Raw genomic sequence first — 19,546 nt, 5'->3', positions numbered from 1 at the left:
AAGCTATTCTCCCCCCGCCAACTTTTTTCTTGCCTGTTTATCCAGTTGGGTGTGTTAACACTGGCTTCGGGTGCCCCGAGGCAAGGCTTCGTCCCCCTACCCCTCCTTCCAACCAACGCAAGCCTCCTGTGGTTGCTCAGGCATGGCCGCCCCGGCCGGTCTGCCCCGCCATGGCAGCGTCTGCACCTCCCAGCTTCTGAGCCTTCGTCGGGTGAATCTTTGGCTGCTGTGACTGAGGGTGGAGGATCTTATGAAAAGTGGGCTTGCCCTGTCAGTCCGTCCCGCTGCCACCTATCCGCATCCTTTAAGACTCCCCCCCCCCTCAGGTAAGGCCTACCATCACTTGGGCCCCAATCCACGGCACACCTTGCTATGGGGGAGGGGGGTAAAAGGCAGAGGGAGGGGTATTATATGGCAAGTATATAACAAACTCTATATTTTGAGTGGAGATGTTGGGGTCATCTTATACGCCCAGTCATCTTATATGCTGGCAAATACGGTACTAAGGAAAATAAATAATGAGGAGAGGAAGTCATAAACTAGAGAAAATGCAGAAATCTAAAATATTTGATCATGTGAGGAGAAATGAAAAGTTCAGATTATTACAACTGATCATTCAAATAAAATAAAGGGAGAGAGCAAGGGCAGGAAGGAGAAGGACTTATTGGCCAAAGAACCTTGGAATAACTCTTGGAGGTCTGTTTGGAGCATAACAACATGATTGTTTAAAGCTGCAACATCTGAAATTAGGATAACAATGGTGATGTCCAAACTCCATTAGGTGAAGAGAAAAAGAGGAGGAGAAAGATGATCCTACATGCCTAGACATCCAGAAAGGGGATACAAATTGCTGCTCTGCTTCAGGAATAAAATATTGTCAATTGGCTCTGCTCTTCTTCTAAAATATCTAAAGTTACAGTTAATCAAATACTAACGTAAACATTTGGCCTTCTATTTTCCAGGAAGTTCCTAAGCATAGAAAACACAAGAAAATGAGTCAAGAGAGTTCTACAGCAAATTGTCACATTTACGTATCTCCAAATATATATGACTGCTTTCAAATGTTTGACCAAAAAAAAAAAAGAAAAGAAAGAAAGAAAGAAAAGAAAAGAAAAGAAAAAAGAAAATAGTTAGGTTACCTACCTGTGACTTTGGTTCTTCTAGTGGTACTCTGTGAATTCACACAAATGGGTTAATCCTGCACCTGCACAGGACGTTCGGAAGAGGCAGGAACACCTTTGTGTGGTCCATGATAGCACAGGAGGAGACGTGGGGAGCGCCTAGTGTGTTTGGTATGATGAAGGTAGAAGACAAGCGCTCTTCTGACATTGAGGGTGTGGAGTTTATACTCTAAAGGCATGGACGGAGAAGGAAACAGTATTGGTAGCACAATGGGCTGGTTGATATGAAAATCCGATACCACCTTCGGTAAGAAGGAAATGTCAAGGTATAGGGTGACTTTGTCAGGGTGCATTTGGAGGTAAGGAGGATCTGACTGGAGTTCAGCCAACTCACTCGCTCTTCTGGCTGATGTAATGGCTGCAAGAAATGCGGTCTTCAGCGAAAGCAGTTTCTCTGAGCAGGTAGCCATAGGTTTGAATAGAGGCTTGGTGAGAGCTTCCAAGATGAGTGGTAGAGTCCATTGTGGTACAATGTGCTGTGAAGGAGGCCGTATGTTTTGTAGGCCCTTTAAAAAATTTTAAAGAGTAGGGTCGGAGAAGAGCCTGGCGGAGCGCAATCGAGGAGGTTGGTGAGCCACAATTGCTGAAATGTAGACTTAAAAGTGTGGAATGAGCCAGTCCCAAGTTGGAGATGAAGTAGGAAGGTAAGTACCGTGCGCAGGGATGCCGGTACTGTGATCATGCCTTCGACTTGGGCGAATTTGGTGAAAGCCTTCCATTTGTTCTTGTACAGCCAAAAGGTAGATGATTTTCGGGCTTGGTCTAGGACTGTACGGAACCTGGGGATATCCTCCACGCCATCAGGTGAAGAGACCAGACATCGGGATGGAGAAGGGCCCCGTCGTTCTGCGAGAAGACGAACGGTATCGGAGGTAGGTGCATTATTTCTTCTGTTTTTTCCGATAGGTGGGCAAACCAGGGTTGGCGCGGCCACCATGGGGCAATGAGGATTGCTTTTGTTTGGTGCTGAATGATCCTGGTTACGGTCCTGAGGAGAAGCTGTATTGGAGGGAACAGGTAAATTAGTTCTCCGGACCACGGTATGAGGAAGGCGTCTCCAAGGGATGAGGTGTCTATGCCCGCCCTGGAGCAGTACCTGCTGCATTTGGTATTTTGATGGGACGCAAAGAGATCTAACGTGGGCTGTCCCCATCGGCTGCAAAAGTCTAGGAAGACCTTCTGGTCAAGGGCCCATTCGTGCATTCTGATGGGTAGTCGGCTCAAGCGGTCTGCCAGGGAATTGTCATTGGACGCAATATGGATTGCTTGGGGAAAAATGTGGTGGGAGCGACACCATTCCCAAAAATGTAGTCTCAATTGAAGGAGGGGCCTGAATCGAGTCCCACCCTGTCTGTTGATGTAGTGCATCACTGTGGTATTGTCCTTTACCAACTGTACCACAAGCTCTTGTATGCAGGGCAGGAAGGCTTGAAAAGCCTTGATGACAGCTAACAGTTCTAGCTGGTTGATGTGGATGGCTCTTTGGCATGAAGTCCAGAGGCCATGTACCCGCAGCTCCTGGCAGTGCGCTCCCCATCCTGAGGGGCTGGCATCTGTCATGACTTATATAGATGGATATGTAAGGTAGAACAGTCGTCCCAATGAAAGGTTGTTGGGCATGGTCCACCAGATGAGATGCTTGGCTACTAGAGGTGGGACCCTTAACTTTTTTGTAGGAGGGTCCATCATGGGGTCGTACTGGGTGAGAAACCAGGACTGAAGCGGTCTGAGTTTTAGTCTTGTGAAGTACCATCAGACCTAGAAGATGTGGGGTATCGTGCCCAGTCAAAGTTCCGTACGGTGTGAACTTGAAGGCTGCTGCCTGGATTTTGCGAATTCACTGAGACGGTAGGAAAGCTCTCATGCGGATCGAGTCCAGCGTTGCTCCTATGTAGGAGATGGTCTGGGATGGTATCAGGCTGGACTTTTTCTCGTTGATTTTTAACCCAAGTCTCTTTAGGGTGTTGAGGGTGAAGTTTGTGGCAGAGACTGCCTCGTGGTAGGATTTTGCCACTAGGAGCCAGTCGTCTATACAGGGAAAACTTTTTATCCCCTTGGTACGGAGGTATGCCATGAGTGGTGCCATGCATTTTGTGAATGTCCTGGGGGGCTGTGGAGAGCCCGAATGGGAGAGTGGTGAATTGGTAGGTATCATGATGGAACCGGAACTGGAGGAATTTTTGATGAGACAGGTGGATGGAGATGTGGAAGTAGGCATCCAGTAAATCTATGGTGACGAACCAGTTTCCCTGAGACAAAAGAGGGAGAATGGAGTCAAGAGTCAGCATACAGAATTTCTTGTAGAGGATGTATTGGTTGAGGTCTCTGAGGTCCATGATGGGCCTTATGCCACCGTCTTTCTTGGGGACTGCAAAGTAGCACAAGAAGAAACCCTCGCTGGAGTCAGAGGATGGTACCCTGGTAATGGCCTTTTTGGAAAGGAGTGCTGAGATTTCTAAATGCAGTGGCATGGAAAAGGGAGTTGTTTTGACTGAGTTTGGTGTCGGGGTTTCTGAAAATTCAATCAAATAGCCCTTTTCAATGATAGTAAGGACCCACTTGTCAGTAGTGATGGTTTGCCATTCTTGGAGGAATGGGAACAGTCTTGTGGTGCATAAAGAATTAGGAGAGATGCTTACCTCTGTCCTGAGTCTTGCAAAAAGACTGCTTGGGGCTGTGAAAGCATTGCTGCTTGAACAGCAGAGCGGTGGACTGCTGAGTCTGATAAGTCCGGTCCTGCTGTTGTTTGCTGTACCGAAAGGGTTGGTACTGAGTGAAAGATTGGTATTGAGGCTTCTTGTATGCTTGTTTCTGGTACTGATACGGCTGATATGGTACATAAGACTTTACTGTCCTTCTCATTTTATGGATATTCTCCATGACTTTGTCAGTCTTGGAATTGAATAGTCCAATCACATCGAAGGGTAGATCCTCGATTTTTGTTTTAGTGTCATCGAGGATATTGGTGGTTCTGAGCCATGCATGGCATCTGACAGCTATTGCCGTTAACATGGATTTTGAGGCGATGTCTGCTGTGTGTTTTGCAGCAAATCTCTGTTGTCTGGTCAGAGTATTAGCCTCTTCGTAAACGTTGAGGACTTACATTTTAGAAGGATCAGGTAAAGTTTGTAGCATAGGTACTATTTTGTCCCAAAGATGCTTCTGGTAGGCGCCCATGGCCACTTGATAGTTGGCTATTTTGATCTAAAGGGCAGTAAAGGCATAAAGCTTCTTGCCCAAATTGTCCGATTTCCTACCTTCTTTGTCAATGGGCGTAGCTGACAATCGGGTACGAGACCTGTATTGGGTGGCTTCAACCACGATGGAGTTGGGTGATGATTAGTGAGGAATTCAGAATCTGACCCATGAGTTTTGTAGTGATGCTCTATTTTGCGAGGGATGTGAGCCATCAAGGGTAATTTGTCCCATGAAGTTTTAACCAGTTCGAAGAGGACTGGAATGAGGCTTAGACTTGGAGGGGAGGCTCTGTCCTCCTCCATGTCTTGGAAGACTAAATCCCTTTCCTGTTGCGGGATCTGTGCATCCAGCTGAAGCATTTTAGCCATGTGCATGATAAGTTGCGCATAAGAAGAGAAGTCTTCTGGAGAAGGCTGGGAAGACGGGCCTTGAACAACTGGCTCAGGAGCCTCTGATTCACTGGATGTTGTAGAGTGGTCATCTGGGAGGGATTGAGAGGCTAGAGAAGGAGAGTGGCGTGGTACAGCATCTTCTGGTACAACGTCCATGTCAGACTGCGTGGACGTAGAAAAGGGCTTGGTATCGTGAGCTCCTGGACTGGAATATAGAGAGTTAGCCCATACTGAAGAGTGTTGGCTGCTGCATTTGGCACGTTTGGGAGGCGCTGTAGGTACCGTGGGGAAACGCCTCTTATGCGATGATACTTGAGGTGTTGAGAGATCCACCTGGGCCTGGGGCTGATGTAGCGCGGGAGGAGCTACGGTATGGTGCCACGGCGGTTGAGGCATAGAAGTGCCTGGAAACTCTGGCAGGTAAACATAGCCTTGATATGGATACAGTTGGTACGGAGCGTAGTAAGGGTGGCCAAATGGCAGACCCTGTGGACAGTACCCATCTCCTGCATCTCGAGGTTGGTACAGGATGGAATGTTTGCATTTTCCCGTACTTTTCCTAGGAGTCTCATGGACAGACTCCTGTTCAGAAAGAGACTCGGTATCAGCCCGCCCTGAGTATCGAGGGCTAGAAGGGGCAATGGCCTGGCTGGCGTCTGGCACAGCCAGGAATCGGCCCGAGTTTGGAGACATGCACTTGGTATCCTGAGCCGTCTGGGCTAAAGGAATGTGCTCCTCAGTATCAGAAATTCCTTCCCTCGAAGACTCCTCAAGCAGTATCGAAAGAGCTGGAGGAGGCACAGTAGGCAGTTTGGATGATTTCTTCAGCTTTTTGGACTTATTGTTGATTTTCGTTTTTGCAGGAAGGGCAACTCGAGAAGACACCTTGGCTTTAGGCAGTTTTGAGGCTTCCTTAGGCTTCACAGGAAGAGAAATGGTAAGAGTCGACTGCTCAACGGGAGAAGTGTGTTTAGAGGCCTCCGAACATGGAGGGGTTGGTGCAGGGAGGGAGGAGCCTTACATGGCGGGAAAAAGAGTCTTCTCGTAGAGAAAAGATTGAAGCCGTTGGCGTCTGAGTTTAATGGCTTGCTTGGAAAAGCCTTTGCAAGCAATGCAGATCTGGTCGAGGTGTGATTCTCCCAGACAAAACAAGCACTTGTCGTAGCCGTCTGAAAGAGGAATTTTGCGAGAACACATGGCACACTGCTTGAAGCCCCGAGGGGCCAAAAAACAAAAGAGAGAATCCGTTGAAAAGCGGGGGGGGGGGGGGACAGAATGACGGAAACCTAAAATTTAAAGGAAGTTCTGTCAAGGATTAACAATAAAACAACAACAGGGAAAAAAGGAGAAGAATAAAAGGCTAGCTAGGCTAGAATGCTTAAGTATAGATACTCTGCTCTTCCTAACATCCTAACAGTACAGCGGAAAAAGAGGAACTGAAAGGAAGAGGGATGAGGCGGAGCCTATATACCCTCCAGGGGGGAGCTAATTGACTTTTTTCTATAGCTCTAGAATATTCCGAACGTCCTGCGCATTCACAGAGACCACTACGAAGAACAGGAAACAGGAGAGACATATCCACTCATTGGAAGTGATCATCTGCATACTGCTTAGTATGCATATGAAGACTATAGTTCTGTGGAAAGGACAAGGAAAGAATTTGTAAACAATAGCTGGAATCCTATTAGTTACACCTATAGGCATTAAGACTATCAGTGAAACTTTTAGCAATGAATTGCTGGAAGTTAAGGAATCCATTTAAACATTGTGTATCATATACCAGTTGCATAATCTGCTGTGGGATAGAAAATGCTCATGCTGACTTCTTAATCTGTGGCAATTCCCTGTTAAAGTGGTTGTTGTGGGTTTTTCGGGCTTCTTGGTCGTGTTCTGAAGGTGGATTTTCCTAACGTTTCGCCAGTCTCTGTGGCCGGCATCTTCAGAGGACAGCACAGTTTGCTGTCCTCTGAAGATGCCGGCCACAGAGACTGGTGAAACGTTAGGAAAAACCACCTTCAGAACACGGCCAAGAAGCCCGAAAAACCCACGACAACCATTAGATCCCAGCCGTGAAAGCCTTCCCTGTTAAAGGTTAGATCAATGACATTAGACAGGTGGATATATGCAACAGGATTTTATCCAATGGATGGAACTTCTTGGAACTCCTTTCCAAGCACATTCCACTCCTTCAGCATTTCTTTCATAATAAATACAGAGCTCCCACTTTCTCTTCATGGCTCTCTTTCATTTTATTCCTTCTCCGTATTCCATTGTATCTGATTACTGCATTAGCCTCTTTATGACAGAGATCTTCAGTGGCTTGAAGCCAGAACAGGGGAATATGTGTATGCCATTATTGTTAATACATGGCAACAGTGGCCAAAATGAAATTTCTTTTCAGCAATATTAGAAGTCTCTAACTGCTGAAGTGAAAGCTTCAGTCTTCAGCCAGCTGTCAGACCGATGAACGGTTCCTTTTTTTGGGGGGGGGGCTATAGATCAGCCATGGAGTTTATGGAAAGTCTAGATATGGTTGCCATTATAACCAGCAGAACTCATTCCCATCTCATCACATAAAACAGTAAAAGCTTCAGATTAATTAGGCCTTCCTTCATGATGCAGACAGCTTAATTTGAAGAAATTCCTGCACTCTCCTGGCAACTTCCCAATAACTAATGTCAAGCTGTAAAGTGTACAAAGCACAGCCTTTTTTTTCAGATGCCCACCATGTTCTATTACTGGTCAGAGATTTAATAATTCACTTCAAGTGGTGTGTCACTGTTGAGAGTTTATGTCCAATTTCAGGCAAGTAGCTGTGCCCTCTGCCACTGCCACTGCTGCATGAAAACCAATTCACAAACTGTATGGCACTATCTTCCTAGAAGTTAGGGAAATATAACTACCTTAAGAAATCTGCTTTTGTTACCTCCTCGTATTTAGCCAGCACTATGTCATCTAAAGTTATAAGGGCTTTTACACTAGCTAGGCTTAATGTACTACCTACTAAGCTTCTGGAGGGAAGATTTCGAGGTTTCCCTGCATCAGATTGTCTCTGCCGTTGTAATAGTGATAAAGTTGAATCAGTTGGTCATGTTCTTCTTTTCTGTTCTTGTTACCGGGATCTTCGCATGGAGCTTTTATCACCTATTATCTGTAAATCTCCTGGGAGATCAGAGGACTATTATGTGCAGTGACTACTCTCTGACAATACCCCTTATATTACAAGACAAGTGGCCAAATTCTGTGCTGCAGCAATGGTTATTCATAAACAGACGTTTGGGTAGGTGATTTTAGATGGACAATATAATGTTTTTAATATAACAATGCCTGATGTTTTACCTATATTAAGGATATATTATGTTATTAATTGGAAATAAGGGGTTGTTTTATCATGTTTTAATGGGATTTTATTACCTTGCCTGACTTTACTTAACAATAATTATATGTATCTATTTTATATTGATTTGGTTTTACTGGTCTTTGACCATAATAAAGTATACTACTACATATCTAAGTTTCCTTGCAAACATATCAAGGACCTCTCCTTGTAGGTATATTACTTCTCTGTGTAGAAAGAGATCGTTTACTGAGGACAAAGTAAAATATATAACCTTCTACTTGAATTCTGTAGTCATACAGTTGTAGGAAAAATCATTTTTCTCTTCATATCCTTCTTACAAAGGACAGCTATAATAATAATAATAATAATAATAATAATAATAATAATAATAATAATAATAATAATAATAATAATAATAATAATAATAATAATAATATGCCATTGTTTCTGACTTATGATTATGCTTTTTAGGGTCTTCTAGGTATAGAGGGCTCACAATTGGTTTACAATTCCTTCTTTTGGTTATGCTCCAGAGCTGTGTAGCTTACCCAAGACTACACAGGCTGGTTCTGCTCCTACAAGGCACAAAGGAAAATCAAACTCCTCATCTCTGGGTTCTCTAGCCCACTCATTCTCAATGGGGGTCCATATGCCTCCCCAGCACAATTGGGGGTCCCTGGCACATTTGAAGGGAGCCACAAACTGGAAGCAAGTCTTCACACACTACTTTATAAGGTTCATTATGTGACTTACACAATCCTGATTCAAACTTTATTACTTTCATATTGTGTTTACAGCCATGGCAAAAAAAAAAAGGTTGAGAATGGCTATTCTAGCTCATTGAGCTATACAGCCAGCTTCAGAGTACAGGTATACAATATACTTTTTCCCTTAATATGTACATGGAATAATATAGCCACACAATGAGGTACAATTTAAAGATACAGTGTAGAGCATCTTATCCATCTTTCTTTGTTATGGGTGGCTCCAGAAGATTTGGACTATACCTCCGATTGACCCTAGTCAGAACAGCTTACAGTTCAGACAATTATAAATATTTTGTGGTTCACTGTATTTGGAGAATGCGGTTAAAGAGGGCTAATCTACTTTAACCCCTTCCTCTAAGAAGGAATGTTTTTTAAAAAATACCCCCAACAGATGTTTTCAGAGCCTTGTCAACTTGAAGCTGGCAGATTGCATCACCTCATTAAGCCCTTCTACATCCCTGTTGCTCTTTTAAAGCTTCTGCTTCTAGTTTCATATGTTCTTGAAGAGGAAACCATCAGTTGCTCCTTCCCTTTAATCAACTTAATGAAAAAAAAAATCCCTTGAACTTGATGAAATGAGCAGTCCAGATAATTAGCACTGAGCATTCAAGGTAAAATCAGTGAGTAGAGAAGTGCAAGAAAGAGAAGCATTTCTGGCAAAAAAATAATAATTGATGGCCAGTTTGAATTCAACATGACCTCATGATTTAGAGGTGCCACATTTGAAATCAGTATAGCTGTTATGATATCCAGCCTCCAGTGAAAAACAAACAAGACACAGTTTCTTGCTTATCATCTTGTGACTTTATATGTGGCATAAATGACTTCAGTTAATCTTCTTTTGAGCCTCATAAGAAGATGCAGGTAAAATATTTGCACTGGAAAAATTTACATCTTGATAGAAGAAACATGTTCTTGGAGGGTGTCTGTGCTAGATGCACTGTTGATTAGGAAATAATTGTCTATTTGTCATAAGGATTAGTGAAGATTCATGTTCTTCACACATATCAATTATGCCCAATTTTAATTCAGTGTTTCCTTCCACATAGCAATTAAGTAACTCTGCCTTCTTTTTATTCAGAATCTAAGGCTGGAAAAAAGAAGACACTGATTCACGTTAAATGTCAGAAGTGCACTTAATACAAATGATATAGCTAATTTTTGCAATTTTTCTCATCTTTTAGGAAAAGGAGTGTCTCGACACATTAAAACGCCCAGTCAAAAATCGTTGTGAGCACTTCTATTAGTAGTGTTACCATTCTGTTTTGGATCAGGTGAGGCCCAGTGGTGTAGCAGTCTATCCAATGAAAAGGCCAGAACAGGGTTAGTGTACTCAAGACCTTCATCTCTTTCCAAAACACAGCAATATATCTGCATAGTTAGAGATTCCATAGCAATTAAAGCCAGGTCTTATCAGTCAGCAAATCACTTTGCAGAACCAAAGTCAAACAGTTTGTGTCAGCAAGCCAGTGAAAGATCTGATAAGGAGAAGCACAAATTGCAACAATCCAGGCTGATGTAGCAAACACAAGGCCAGAAACTAAGACTGGGCAGTCCCAATTCTAAGCAGAATCTAACAGTGTTTTCAACATCACCTCTAGCCTAAATGAGATTTTTGCAGGCAACCTGGTTTGATGCTTACTTGGGGCTTAGCTGTAGGCCTTATTGCACAGTCTCAACAAGAGGGAAGATCTTTTGAAGAAACCTACTCCTGAGGAGGCCTCACCTGCAGACAGATATTTCTATGGGTTACCCCAAGACTTTCTCATGCCTTCATCTGGTGCTGCTCTCTTTGGCCCTGTGTCCTCCTCTAACTCCAGATTTAAATACAGATTTAATCCAAAGAAAGCATACATTTTTCAACAAAATGTTGCTGCTTGAAATAAAACTTGCAATTTTTTCACCAGAAATTCCTAGAATATGAAAACGATGTAGAAAAACTTCACAATTACACTGAGTAGGAAGAAAAGTTTTAACATTTTCTATTCCAACTCTGGGGAAAAAAAGTAAAGATCCTTCTGCAAAGTTAGTATTTTATGTACCGAAAAAATGTTTGTTTCTGATTTTCTATTTGTTTCCTTTTATTCAGTTGTGATGGGCAAGAAAGGCTCCACAACCAAATTGAGATGAATAAAGGCATGTAATTCCCTCTGCTATCTATCCGCCCCTGCAACCAGCCTCAATGGTTATTATTGCACATCACACAAGAAGTGTGGCCATGCTTTGGCAAAAGCCTTCTTAAGGAGGAAGGTGGTACATCTGTAAATTGGAAGTCAGGAAATGACCCATCCAAGGATGTTCACTTTGACATGTTCCAGTCAAGGGTGGTCTCTGTCACTATAAATCCTTCAAAAATGCAGGCCATCTAAAACTACAAAGCTACTGTTGCAGGCGTAGTAATCTCAGAAAGCTTATCTTGCTAGCAAACGCGTACTGGTTTGTGCTGTTGAATGACAACCCCCAGAATTCCCCAGGAAGCATAGTGGTCTGGGGAACTCTGGGAATTGGAGTTTTAAAAAAAAAAAAAACCACAAATCTACACATCTCTGCTTGACGGCAGTGGACAGTGTCTGTAGGAATGTTTGAGGTTGAGGGGACATAGATAAATTCTGAGAGCTTCTTAGTTCTGAGATTTTCTTCTGAAATTTGTAATCTTTAAGAGGCTGTACATAGGTTGGGGGGCGGAGGACTGCCAGAGATTCTAGATATCTGTTTCCAATCAACATAGATAATACTGGGCTACATAAAATAATGCTGTTGCACAAGTCTAAGATGGTTCTATATGTAGTTGTGATGTTGTATCTCATTTATGGTCTTCTCCATATCTTCACAGAACACTGGAAAGACTTAGACAAGGTCGCCACCACACACTGAAACAGGGAGATGTTTCACCAGACATTTCCCAAGCTGTCTGGTGAGATGTAAACAGGTCTGACTGTTAGCAAGGATGAGGTGAATAACAAAAACAAACAAACAAAAAACCATAGCCCAGGGATATACTGTTAATGCAGTCGGTGTTGCTGCTTGGTTATCAAATTTTGATGCTTAAGAGCCAGCGTGTGTAAAGTGTCTCTTCACTGGAGGGAAGGTCATAAGACAACAGAGAGCAGGAAGCAAAGGGCGACAATTTAGCAGGAGCAGAGAAAGAATGCTTAGGGTATTCCTCTGACAAATGTCATTATGTGGCATTCCCTGGATTCTTTATTTAGAGGCCACCAGAGGCTGATTAAAGAAACATCATTTACATACACTGCATTCTACAGCTTTACCACCTTTCACAAATGTGTCTGCTTTGCATCTCCCCTGCCTGCATGATTTGCTATCAATCATTCACTGTTCAAACAGGAAGATATAGATAAATATTTCTAGATGGATGTCTAAATAAGACTTTCTAAATGTCTAGCACAATCACATCACATGCAAGAGCCTCGTGGCGCAGTGGTTAAAATGCTGTATTGCAGCTAAAACTGTGCTCACGACCTGGGGTTCAAATCCCAGGTAGCCGGCTCAAGGTTGACTCAGCCTTCCATCCTTCCGAGGTCGGTAAAATGAGTACCCAGCTTGCTGGGGGGGCAATGTGTAGCCTGTATAATTAAAATTGTAAACCGCCCGGAGAGTGCTTGTAGCGCTATGGGGCGGTATATAAGTCCAATAAATAAATAAATAAATAAATATAAATAAATATTACCATAATAATTGTTAACTCCTGCTTAGACTGTTATTTTTTTGTTTGTTTTTTGAGCAAATGATTGCATTTCAGGGATTAAAGCTGTACATGCAAGCTGTGCTGGAATCTGAAGGGCAGAAAGAAACATGGAAATTCCTATCTCCATGGCAATTAATCCATTTCTTCATCTTCTGCAGGCAGGCTGGGCATCTTTAATACTTTACTCATGTTTTGGTCCTAGATCCTGTGAGACAGATGTGAGTTTGGCCAATTATGAGATGAGTAACAGAGCCAGGAGTCTGGAAAAATATTGCTAATTATAGAAACACTGATCAGTTTTAGAAATCATACTTAAAATCCACAACTGAGGAAATGAGGAAAAACCGAAAATAAAGGCACCAGTTGTAATAGTGACAGACAGTAAGATACAACTAGGCATTCAATTTTTTAGAGATTAATACAACAGTACTGTTATATAAATGTGACATTTAATATACAAGAATAGAAAAATAATGCTCAAAGGCATTGCATATCAAAACATGTACACCGTGCTGATGTGTGACACAAAGATCTACATTGACATGTGAATTTCTACACAAAGACCTTATATTTGCTCTACATTTTAGTTTTCACACATGGAAGTGTTTCCTCCATAGAAGATTTCTGATTCAATAGACGAATTTTGCTTCTCAAACAACAGAAGGTTATTTTAAAAATATATGCAAAAGTACCCTCTGTAGTGTTAGGTGACTGTCTGAAATTGTGTGGTTAGTGGTTGGGGGTCTTAAAAGGGGAAAATTGACAATAATTGCATCCTTCCCACTTTCCACTGGTAGTAGGATCATTGTGGCTCAGAAAATGATGGCACTGGAAGAAGCGAATTCTGGATTAAATAATGTAAGATACTCGTGTCAATGTGATTGACACCAATTAACTGTAAATTGTTGTAATAAAAGAGAATGAAATGCATGATGAAAAAACTGTAATCCAGTGGCTGAAATCCTGTTGCACAGCTATGTCTGCATAACCTCATATACCGTACCGCAGGTGCACTGAGCAAGCAATTGCACAATCAAGTATGTGATAAGGATTGTCTGGGCACAATTCTCTGCAAATGTCCGCAGATACAACTTTACATCAAGAGCAATAGAATTTCAGCCACTGACTGCCAACTAGAGATGAGGTCTTTGTATTCATAAGTGAACACAAAGCCCACCAGCACAGGTGGCCAGCTCAATTACCTTCCACCCTCAGAACCCACCAGTCCACCTACAGCACGGCATGTGGCACACAGCACGTGTGGCCAGCATCATAATCATTGCACCAATCGTGGCAGTAGCCTGGCTGCCACAGCCCCATCTCCCTGCTCGCCCTGCCTCTCCAGCTAGGGGGTGGAAGGACGAGTCTCCCCACTCAGCCATGGAGTGGTGGGGAAAGTAAGAAGATAGGGCTGCAGGAACTGTACTGCCACAACTGGCGCATTGACGATGATGCTGGCCACGCACCCTGCACTCTAAGTGGACTGACAGGTTCTGAGGGCGAGAGGTAATCAGGCCAGCCATCTGTGTCAGCAGGCTTCATATTCATCTACAGTGGTGCCTCGCATAGCGAGGTTAATCCGTTCCAGATTAACCTTCGCTATGCTGAAGCATCGTTGAACGGGGCAGGGATTTCCATTGGAACGCATTAAACATGGTTTAATGCGTTCCAAATGGGCCAAATACTCACCGTTCAGCGATGCTTCAGGATGGCCGGCAGCCATTTTCGCGCCCTCGCCTCGCTTAACGAGGGCGCGAAAACGCTGCGCGCGGCCATTTTGGGCCATTTCCAGGCTTCCGGCGGCCATTTTGGCCGCCGAACAGCTGATCGTCGGGGTTCGTTTTGCGAAGATCGGTAAGCGAAACGCTTACCGGTCTTCGCAAAGTGAATTTTCCCCTATTGGAAAAACGTTCAGCGATCGCATTAGCAATCCGAAAAAACGGATCGCTATGCGATTTCGTCGTTATACGGTGCGCTCGTTAAGCGAGGCACCACTGTACAAATATGAAGCCTCCATCTCTACTGACAACCTAACATAAACAAGTTCCACAAAATATAAAGAAACGCCTGAGAGTCAAAGTAGATATAAAGTGAATGTATACATCCTTCTATAACCTGTCCTCCTACAACAGGAATTCTTCAGAAATGTATGCCTCAATAATCAAGTTGGCAAATTAAACTTGTGTTTACATTCTAATGCCCAATCACAAAACAAAGCATGTTTGCGGTGAGGTAAGTGATATTCTTGTCAGACAATTTTCCTTCTTTGCTACCAGTTTCTACGAATAGCAAAGAAGCACTGCCATTTGATTTGCAAGAAAAATATATAAAAGAAAATGAGGTCAAACTTCAGGAAAGCATGAGACAAACTATAAGGTCTAATAAGGAGCTACAGATTGAGTATTTTACAATCATTAGAAAATGCTCTAGTAAAACTCACCGATATTTAAAGTGCCACAAGACTGCTATTTTTCCTGCAGCTGTCTAACACAGCTAACTCCTCTGAAAAATTTGAAAGTGTTTCTTTGTAAAAGAAATATATTGTACATTTCACAGTCAGGTGTTACTCTGTTATGGCAGGACTTTCTTTCATCTTGAAAATGTCAGTCAGCAGGACCATTGGGGATACTGGAAGTTGTATTCCAAGAAAGGAACTATGTCAGTCTTTTATTCCTAATAGTTGTTTTCTTGTACTATACTTTCCAGAATCACCAATAGTCCTGATGGCTAGCATTTTTAAGAAGAAAGACAGTCCTACATCTACTATTTCATTATCGGAAATCCCTTTCCAGAAAGCTAAGATTCACAGCAAACACAAACTCAACAAATTTCGTATCTTCCCTCTCCTCTCGCTTTTCCAGACTCCTCATTTCTCCAAGCTAACAACCAGCTAAGATCCTAGAGCCCTGTGTGTGCATGCCCCCAGGCAAAGTTGTCTCAAAGAGCCCTGCTTGGGCTGCCTGAAAGGCTTGTGATAAATGCTGTGGTCACAGTACCAATCAGACACAGAACTGTGTTTATTACACCATTATACCAGTGCTCAAACCAAAATGATACTAGAGAAGCTTTCCACAGCCCGTCCTGCAAGTCCTTTCTCTTCAGATTCATTTTCCTGAACCTGCCTAGAATGATTTGCTTTTCTTAGAGAACAGCTGTGGGCTAAGCTGTGGCTGCATATTTTGGCTTAGTTGTAGAGCTGTTATAACGCAGCGGCTAAGAGGATGAGCTACAAATCAGGAGGTCTCATATCTCAAAATTAGTTTCTTCTGAGCTCGCTAGATGTCCTTAGACAAGCCACACCATTTTAGCTTCAGTCTCACATCAGCACTATAGAATATTATAACGTATACTAAGTTTACACTGGAGGAGACTTGTGGATGTTCTGGTGCTGGTAGGCTGCATAACCAGTAATGATGGAAGCTTCAGTCCAAAAACTTTTGGAAGGCCACAAGTTGCCCAGCCCTGCTATGCAGGATTGTCAAAGAGGCTACTATCAGATAATAATAGTACAATTAATTTTTTTATTACTGCTTAGGATAAGGATTGATGCAAGAGACTGGCAAAGTAAGTGCCATGAATTGCTGGAGCACTCTAGGAAATATAGTCCAAAACAGTAACTATTCTATGCTCTGAAAGGTGGTATTTTTTAATCTACTATTTATTACTGTGTATAAAATGATTATCCCTTCTGACTGCTGAGCTGTTGTAGAAATAGAGTGTCATTATTGAAACATCTGTGCTCTGACCTGGGTAAATTTTTAAAAGCAAAATGACACACACACACACACAAATGCAAAGTCCATCAGTTTGAATCTCACCACCTTGTCACATTTTTATGTATCCAGGGGTCCCCATCAGGGCTTTTCCCCTTAGGACTGCTGCCACTTACTGATTTGTAGTGGAGTGTACTTCAGAGCCAGCATGTGGAATGAGATATGGTCCACCCAGCCTAGGCACAGGTGTTTAAAAGGTAAAATATATGTTTAGTTAAGTAATAATTCAACACCTAGAACAAGAAATATTCAGATAACTGATGAAATCAGCTGTTGCAGCCTGGGCGTACTTTTGGACCCTGCACTACTGATGGAGTCTCAGGTAGCATTGGTGGTCTGGTCTGCCTTTCTCTGCCTGAGACAGACTGTCCAGCTGCATCCCTACCTTGGTGGGGGGACCCTCACAATGCTCGTCTATGCACTGGTAGTCTCAAGATCAGACTACTGTAATGCTTTTTATATGGGGCTACCCATGAAACTGCTACAGAAACTCCAGTGGGTCTAGATCACGGTGGCCATGACGTAACTGAACCCAAGAGAGGCCTAGAAAGAGAAAACTAGAAGCCAGGCCTTCTGGGCAGTTGTTCCCCATCTCTGGAACAATCTTCCTCCTGAAATCCATGTGGGTCCTTCACTGGGAACTTTTAAACAATCCTTGATGACATGGTTCTTTAGGCAGGCCTTCACACAATTTACATCAGAATAATGCAGCTGCACTTTCCAGTGTTTACATCATTCTGCCATCTTGCTTTTCAAATTGTTATTTATGTTTTTTATTTTATTTACTCTGTATGTTTATTATTTTGATTTTGTGTTTGACTTTGTATAATTATGATATATTGGTAATTGAATTTTGTATTTTTGTTCTCATTTGTTTATGTTTTATATTTTATGTGTTATTGTCTCATTGAGTGTGAACTGCCCAGAGTACCCTTGTAGTCTGATGGGCAGTACAGAAATCAAATCAAATCAATCAATAAATAAATTCCATGACACAGTAAACTGCTGTTGCATAACTATAGTACATTCATTGAATCTGTGGGGATTTGGTGTGTCAACTCCTCCATAACTTCCACTGATTCATATGGGCCTACTCTAGTTGCAACTCACTATGTTGAAATAAATTGCAATGCAAAATAGGCCTATTTGAATCAATGGAACTTGCAGAGCAGCTGACTCACCAAATCCATATTAATTTAATGGACCTACTCTATTTGTAACTTACTCCTGGATTTCAGCTAACAATCAGAAAGAGATAATTCACAGATAATTCTGGATGGCCTCTTCCCTGTTATCCTTTCGAAAAAAGCTAAAGACCCATCTCTTCAGGCAGGCTTTTAACAATTATAGCTGAATCCCTGAACCCCATTTTAGCAGATAATTTTAATCTTTTTTATGTTTTCATGTTTTAATCATTTAATTGTATTTTAAATCATATATTGTTTAATTTATCTTTTGATATTTAACTCATTGTGTTTATAAATTATGTGAATTTTAACGTTGTGAGACGCTTTGCGTCTCTTGCTGGGAGAAATGCTACATATAAATAAAACTAATAATAAAACTAATAATAAAACTAATAATAATAATAAAACTAATAATAATAAAACTAATAATAATAATAATAATAATAATAATAATAATAATAATAATAATAATAATAATAATAATAATAATAATAATAATAATAATAATAATATCATCTCCCTAAATCCCTTGACAATACCCCTTCAGACTGGAGATTCTGCAGTTTTTCTAAGCTCTTGCAAGAAGTACTGTATCCACATTCTAATACAGTGGTGCCTCGCACAACAAGTGCACCGTAGAACAACGAACCCGCACAACGGGGCCATTCTAGCGATCGCAAATGCGATCGCACACTGACGGCCCCTATGGCTCAAAATCGCAGAGCGAAGGTCGGTAAGCGGTTCGCTTACTGACCTTCGCTTTGCGACCCGCCGATCAGCTGTTCGGCGGCTACAAAATGACCGCCGGAAGCCCCAAAATGGCCGCACGCTGCGTTTTCGCGCCCTCGTTAAGCGAGGGGAGGGCGTGAAAATGGCTGCCGGCCATCGGAGAAACATCGCTGTATGCTGAGTAAAGCTGCTATTGGAACGCATTAAACTAAGTTTAATGCGTTCCAATGGCTTTTTTTGATCCGTACAGCAATGTTTTCACACAGCGAGGGTTAATCCGGAACGGATTAACCTCGCTATGCGAGGCACCACTGTACTTTGTTCCCATGCCCGGACTTTCCCAGTTGCTGCAAGCCACTCATGGTTCCAGCCCCTTCTTCAATCTTTCTTCCACTGCACAAATAGAACCTTTGCTATGAGCGAAAGATAAGAACTAACTCTCCAGTCATGTAGGAGATAGCATCACATCTCTCTTGGATTTTCAGTCACACAGGAGATAACATCATATCTCCCTTGCCAAAGTGAGGCTCAATATATCTGCAAGATTGCTCCTGTGACATGCATTCTAAGTCACACCCCTGATATGTAAATAAATAGTGTGCTTTATTTCTTGCAAAAGATTATTTATGCATATTGCTCCACCGGTAATTGAGAATCCTTGATTACTCCTGGAAATGTGATGAAACAGCGTTCAGTTAATTCTCTTTAATGTTAATACTCAATCAATTAGAAAATGATGATTACGCAGTATCGAAATGCCATGAAAGTAAATTGATATGTCATTAAAACACACATATACACTAATTGAGTTTAGTTGAGTTTTGTGATTTCTTTTGCTTATTTTTCTATGTAGGATCTATTTCTTGCTGGAAGTGCATATTTCATCTGTCTTGTCGGGGTGTAAATTACATAATTTTATTATGCCTGATTTAACTGACTTTAGTGACTGTGGGGGCAAATGATTGGGCATTAAATTCAGATTATCCTGATGCACCAACCACGAACATTCTAAATTATCAGCATCGGTGGTAGTTGCACAAAAGCAGATTTTTAAAAAATTTCCAGGCATACCCAGTTTTCCCTAAAATAAGACCTAACCTGAAAATAAGCCCTAATATGATTTTTCAGGATGCTCATAATATAAGCCCTACCCCAAATATAAGCCCCGGTTAAGTGAAACCCTGTCTTCTACTATTGTGCAGCAACCAGAAAAAGATGACATGGCTGTATTTGAATAAATGTAGATTGTTATATATCGGGGTCTCTAACTCAA

At 42.1% G+C, this 19,546-nt stretch overlaps 1 long non-coding RNA gene across 1 annotated transcript; it reads left to right on the top strand.

Moving 5' to 3' along the window:
* The first annotated feature begins 465 nt into the window (after nucleotides 1-465).
* LOC144584360 (uncharacterized) lies at nucleotides 466-6,339 on the top strand. Its single transcript, XR_013538558.1, has 2 exons — nucleotides 466-2,053; nucleotides 5,635-6,339. It is a non-coding gene; the product is annotated as an uncharacterized LOC144584360 (long non-coding RNA).
* Nucleotides 6,340-19,546: the final 13,207 nt, after the last annotated feature.

The sequence above is a fragment of the Pogona vitticeps genome, chromosome 1 (assembly GCF_051106095.1).
Source record: "Pogona vitticeps strain Pit_001003342236 chromosome 1, PviZW2.1, whole genome shotgun sequence".
NCBI lineage: Eukaryota > Metazoa > Chordata > Lepidosauria > Squamata > Agamidae > Pogona > Pogona vitticeps.
This window is presented reverse-complemented; position numbering and strand designations above follow the sequence as displayed.